Below are 6,546 nucleotides of genomic sequence, written 5' to 3'. Positions count from 1 at the left end.
TCAACCTTGAAGATTTGAGTTTGGGCATATGGATTTCACTAAATCTGTGACAAAGTATGAAGGAAAGAGGTATAGATGGGGCGGTTTTACTGGGTTTGAAGGAGAGAGAGAGGTTTCATAGAGAGAGGGAAGTAGTTTTAGGAGTGAAAACATTTTTAAGGTTGCAAGTGAGAGGGAAATGCATAAAAAGACGTGAAAGGGTATCTCTGTCTTTTCTTTGACTGAAAGGGTCAGATTTAAGTGTTTTAAAAAGAAGGGTTATATTTGAAAAATGTTTATTAACAACGGTCATTTTTCAATAAAACCCAAGCAAATAAAACGATAGAGGGCTTAATAGGCATTTTAAATTTAACCGGGGACAATTTTGTAATTGCTTAATTAAAGCTTAATTTAACAAAAAAAAAAAGGATAAGAGAGGAGGTCACCTCCTCTTCAGTCTTTCAGCTCCTCTTCGAGAAAATACCAGAGGAATACACAAGTTAATGTTCTTAAAAAAAAGTGCTCTGGCGAAGGGGGATTGGGAGCTCCATATAGCAAATTTTGAGTGTTGGAAATTTCTCTAGATGAAGTAATCAGCGTTTGGGTTATTAAGCATCGCCTAGGGATGGAATTGGAAAGCTTTATGAATGAATCCTTGAGCAGCTTGGGGTTTGAGGTAAGAATTCTACATCTTTTGGGATGTTATTTGAGTTGAAATTAGGAATTTGTATTGAATCTGGTATAAATTTGATGGCATATGACAGTTAGGAATTTTACTTGATTGGGAGAATTGAAAGAAGGGTGTGTGATGATCTGTTCAATTAAGGGTTGCTGGTGTTCAAGCTAAGGTACGATGTTCTTATTCAAATGGGTTTATCTACTTATAGTTTTACATGGATTGAGGAAGTTAAATCAATTGTACTTGGATGGGGCTTCTCTTGCCGGAGGAAAAAGCAACCTGGTAATGAGTCCTATTGCTATGTTCCAAAAAAGACTCTTTCTTTTCAAATAGCACCTGAACTGCAGTAGCACAATGAATTTTAGATTGGTTTCAAGTAAGGGTTGGACATGGAATTAGTGGGATCAGTATAACTGATTAGGAATTGATATAAGACATGTTAATTTTCTAGGAAACAAGAAGGAGCACGATATCTATCTGGGAAGGAGCCTAGAAAAGATGGGCAAGATTTGATTAAAGGTGAGTGATACTAAAACTATATATTATTCAATGTTTGGATGTTTTTAATGGATATGCATGGCAATACCTATATTTTCAACTTGAATTTCATATCTCGGCATGGGTTTCATATAAATGATTATATATATGAAACCCATATTAACCCATATCATCACGTTGACTGTCCGAATTGAGGTAAAACCAGATTGAGAAACAAATCAAAATTTTGGATGACTATGTAACTCCCACTCACAAATTTCAGGTATTTGTATTGTATACTCTCTCCAAATATAAAGTTGAAGTTGAAAGTGTGATAAAAAATTGGTTCGAGTCTAATTCTTGATGTATCCTAGTCCTAGGCGATCCCATCAAACTTTTGATTTGGACCTGAAAGGCTTTTGGAGAATTCATACATGACTCATAAGCAAGATAGTATTTTAGAGTGAAGACTTAAAAAGGCCGCTCTGAGGGGCTTTTGGGTTTGACACTGATCCTTAGTTGGCCCATTATAGAATACTAACAAGTCGTAAACTCTAGGCTTTGGGCATCCATTATAATCCAGATCCATTGGTTCTTATGTTGTTCTTCAATTGAGAAAGAATTAACTAGTCTCTGAAATGTCCTCTCTTCAGCTTTCTCTTCCTTCTTCCCGATTCAGGACCAGACTGGTTCGATGTGCGGCGGAAGGACAGGCGCCGCATTGCACCTGTCCATGATTATGCGTTCCTTTTCACATATTTTCCTAAAATTATTTCATTTCCATGCGTTTTGTTTTTTGTTGTGTATTCATACATGGTGTATTGGTGCGAACTGCGAACTGCAGTTCAATGATTTGTTGAGTCCGGGTCAACATCGGGTATGGAAATGATTTTGAACTTCAACGGATGGACTAATAAATAATAATGTGTTGTTCCTTATTTTCTCCATTAGTTAATTTAATGCTCAGTAGTAGACATTGTCTTATAATTATGTAGTGTATGTGTGACAAACATGAAGAAAAACAATTTATTTGACTAAATTTTTTTTTTGCTCATAAACAATCCAATGTCTAATGCATTCAATTATCATTTTGGATAGCATCGAGACCAATGCTTATGGTTCAGAGGTTTATTGCACCTCATGACTTCTTTCTTTCTATCTTGAATGGATGATGATAATGTGTTTTCTCATATGAGGAAGGAGTTAGAGACACTTTCTGTGGATGCAGGATTTTCCAATGCCAAATATTATGCGATCGATGGAGGGTTCATGGGTAACTAGCATTCCCAAATCAACCATCGTACGTGTGTTTGCATTTGGAGTTCACAGAGTAATACTTGGACAAAACACTGACTACATGGAAGGATTTTGACTAAACGGCAGATGACACACCAGTTGCACCACTGGATGAGGTCACATTCTGGTCTGAGATCCTCAGTGCTTCTAGTTATCTACAACCTTTATGCATTTCAAATGCAAAACTTTTTTTTTTCCCTCTGCCTCTGGACATCATCAAGGATAGAACGAACTGTTGGACATGCCAGCAGTTGTTGCAGAGCTACCTGTATTGAAGGGGTATGACGGGTCTTCATATATATCATTAAGGTCCAAGGATCGTCCACTCATAAAAGGGGGACTGGTGGGTGCTGGAAGTATTTCTTCCCTTATAAGCATCTGAAGTGCCTTTGACATTGTTAGTCGCAGCAATGGATTTTCTTGAGTGTATAAAAGTGCTATATGCACAACTCTTAGGATCTGACTCTTTACATTGCCATCATGGTAATTTTGTAGCCTTAGATTGGGATCATACAGTTCCTCCACTGTCCCTGCTTGAAAATGCTTCCATGCCTATCTTTGCAAAAAATTTATTAAAAAGAGAGGATTAAGTCTTATTTATTTTGATAATTGATATTTCTGTCAATAGTTTACTGGGTGGAAGAGAATTACTGGGAAAGGCTAAGGTAATGAAGCTTACTTCTGTGATGAGAGTACTTTCAGTGTCTTCTGAGGAGTTGCTCTTGTTGTTCTGCCTTCCAGTAACCATTTCCAACAAAAGGACACCAAAACTATATACATCTGCCTTCTCTGTTAGCTTACCATGGGTTACATATTCAGGAGCGATGTATCCTCTGCAGAATCATTAAGGTAAATTTTTAGTCCATAAACTTACAATTGTGAACAACTTTTCCTAAACTTTTTTTTCAAAAAGCCGCTGATGATTGAACTTAGTGACTATATTTACTATATCTGTTTGCATTTAACTGTGTCATGAGATTATTGAGCAAAAATGTGCTATTGTTTGACATGGAATCACTTTTTCAGATAAACCAAAGCGAAAGTAGATGCTTACAATGTTCCTGCGATGGCTGTGCTAATATGACTTTTATCTTCCTAGTATGTCCTGGCCAATCCAAAATCGGCAATTTTAGCGTGGAGCCTTGAGTCCAGCAATATATTGCTAGCTTTTATATCTCTATTAATGATCCTTATCTTGGAGTTTTCATGAAGGTAAACTAGACCTTCAGCAGTCCCAATAATAATCTTATATCGTTTCCCCCAATCAAGTTCTTTACCCTTTAATGAATCTGTCATATTTAAATAGCATGAAAACAAAACCAAATTAGCATGGGCAAATTGTATCTTTTTAGCTCAAGTATTTAGATGAATGCAAAGTTTGAAATTTACCAAAGATGAAATTGTCAAGGCTCTTGTTAGAGAGAAACTCATAGACAAGAAGACTTTCAGGTCCAGAACAATTGCACCCCAATAACTTAACCAAATTTGTGTGTTCTACACCACTTATAATGTTGACTTCATTGTAGAAATCTGATGCTCTCTGTCTGTTATTGAGAAAGAGCCGTTTCACAGCAATCTCTCTTCCATCAGGCAGAAGACCCTGCAATGGGGGGAGGAAACTAATAACTCCAGAAAATCTAACTGATAAACAAATAGCAACATGCAGAAAAGGAAGAAGACAAAACATTAAAACAATCTTATAAACTGTTCCAAATCCTCCTTGCCCAAGCTTATTGACATTGTCAAAATAACCTGTAGCCTTCTCCAATGTAGAGTACTTGAAATCCAATTTCTTGTTGTGAAGCGTTTTGACCAACTTTCTTGCATCATAATCTGGAATGCCCATTTTACGGTTAATTTAATACTAAGAAAATTCAAAGTTTGTTGTTTTGTTTACAACAAAACCCATTGTTAGTTATTGTTGTCTTGTGACTTTAGCAGTAATCAGAAGCAATGAATGTATGACCAAGTTCATTTACCTCTTCTTTTCTTCTGAATGTATCTCCACTTGCGTATATAGACTCCTACAATCACTCCGACCACCAACAACAGCAGGGAAACGCTTACTGAAACCGCTATTATTATTATCTTCACTGCAAAACTCAACAGAAATCCATAATAAGGCTATAGCTTGAATGTTTTTAAATGAAACAGAGTTAGTATGCTCCATTAGAAGAACTGCTTCGGTTCAGATGAATCAACATATATGATGGAATTACCTTTTGATCTTTTGCTTGCAGGTATGCTGTTGAAGAAATCTCTATTTGAGTACCTCATGAAGCACCCAGCGTTTAGCACTCGCCCCTCAGACCATGGCAAACACACTCTTATAGCTGCAGATGCATTCTCCAAGCAAGCCTTGCAAGAACTTTCGTTCAATGTCTTCCAACAATCCGCCAACATGTAGGCAGAGTCATTTCCAGCACCTGCCAATTCAACGCGTGCGTAGCCTCCATTATTGGGAGCTTCTGTCCCTGCTCGCCTAACTGCCTGCCGTGCCGAGGCTTCAAAATTTAAATCCATCCTTGTTGTATTGTCACATACAACCGCATCATCAGACCTCTGGTACTCCTGAAAGAAGCTATAATTGTCTGATCTCAGGTAGCAGTCGTCTAGGTAAACGCGTCCAGTCGTGAGAGGATAGCATTGGGAAACCAGTGGTCTTGCCTCAGCAAAGCAGGATGTGCAGTCAACCGTATTAAGGTCTCCATAGCATTGTGTAAATCCATAGTGGCCGTTTGGTGCATCTTGTGCGTTCGTAGTTGCTACTGCAAAACTTGAAGTGCGTATTTGTTGGTTGAGATTTTCGATTGAAACTTCAAAATTTGGAACAAAGATTGATGAATTTTGCTCAAGTGGACCTACACATATGATTTTAACTGTCTGCGTTCTTGCATCTCCGCGAACTCTTTCTGCTAGTAGTAGGCACACAAGCAGAATGAAGAAGACATATAATTGAGTCTGAAGCCATGAATTTGTACTCCTCATCATTCATCAAGCTGAATGTTTTGCTGAATCTTCGCCAACCCTCGATCGTCAGGATGTATATTGAACGGGGAGTTTTCTTATGTTATAATTGTTTCTTACTCAAACCAAATATTATTAATTGGTTTCCATGACTGATCATGAACATTGGAAGATGGCAAAGTTGAAAACTGGAAGTCTCAGCTTTGATTTTGAGTCTATTGTTGGTGATGAGCAGCTCACTTTAAAGGGATTGATTGTTGGAATTTGAGAACATATGGCTTTAGCAAGATCTTTGTCAAGAAATGGGTACCAGATTATGAGACAAAAAGGCAGGGAAGAAGGAGATTCAAGTCTTAATCCTCATCATTCCAAAAAGCAGTGGAAGACGAGACAGACAGAGGGAAAGAAGTCTTTCTCAAATAATTAGTAATTAAATGAGCAACTATGAAGAGACCACTGAGATTTGGTTAAAGTCAATTCAAATAATTAGTAAATAAACATCACAATGTTGAATTGAAGTCCGCTGCATATTTCTAGAATCGGACAGGTGGTCTTAATTGTCAAAAGCTTATGTACCACGTCAAACACTCATGTAATGGAAAATTTGGTCTTACCATTATCGCATTAACACTCATGTTATGGAGAATTTAATCATTAAATAAATTGATGGAAAATTTAATCATTAAATAAATTGATAACTAAATCACTGTTATTCATGATTGTTCGGTTCAATTTTTCTTGATAGCATTTATGCTGTTCAAAAGCCATCGCAAATTTCATTCTGGATCATTATGAATTTTACCATAAATAAGAAACAATTAATTATCAAATTGTTCCAAATTTAACATTTTAAGAGATTTTCAATCAAAAGACATGGGCAATACTAAAATTAAAGAAAAATAATTGTTACATATTTGAAAAATTAAATTGTTACAATGCTATGTTTTATTTGCGTTTCGTATTTCAAACAGTATATATATATTAAAAAGTAAAACATAGTATATATGCTACTTGGAATTGTTTGCCAAACAAAGCTATAATAAGTTGTTTGTGCTCCTGTTGACTTAATATGTACTTCCAATAAAAACTATATTTATTGTTCCCAATAAGATATATAAAAAAAATGTTGAATCGAAAATAGTGGAAAT

The 6,546-nt window shown here is 36.3% G+C and overlaps 1 long non-coding RNA gene and 1 pseudogene across 3 annotated transcripts; one reads left to right on the top strand and one right to left on the bottom strand.

Annotated features, from left to right (window-relative positions):
• The first annotated feature begins 432 nt into the window (after positions 1–432).
• On the top strand, positions 433–4,827 carry LOC120000771. 3 transcript variants are annotated; one of them, XR_005468651.1, is made up of 6 exons: positions 433–655; positions 744–827; positions 1,110–1,177; positions 3,060–3,280; positions 3,458–3,643; positions 4,672–4,827. It is a non-coding gene; the product is annotated as an uncharacterized LOC120000771 (long non-coding RNA). The 3 variants fall into 3 exon arrangements; XR_005468649.1 differs by having other exon boundaries at positions 2,364–3,280; XR_005468650.1 differs by lacking the exon at positions 3,458–3,643 and having other exon boundaries at positions 2,364–3,280.
• LOC120000770 lies at positions 2,421–5,995 on the bottom strand (annotated as a pseudogene).
• Positions 5,996–6,546: the final 551 nt, after the last annotated feature.

The sequence above is a fragment of the Tripterygium wilfordii genome, chromosome 6, assembly GCF_013401445.1.
Source record: "Tripterygium wilfordii isolate XIE 37 chromosome 6, ASM1340144v1, whole genome shotgun sequence".
NCBI classification, from domain to species: Eukaryota; Viridiplantae; Streptophyta; class Magnoliopsida; order Celastrales; family Celastraceae; genus Tripterygium; species Tripterygium wilfordii.
The sequence above is the reverse complement of the archived record's forward strand: the minus strand, read 5'-3'. Positions and strand labels throughout refer to the sequence as shown.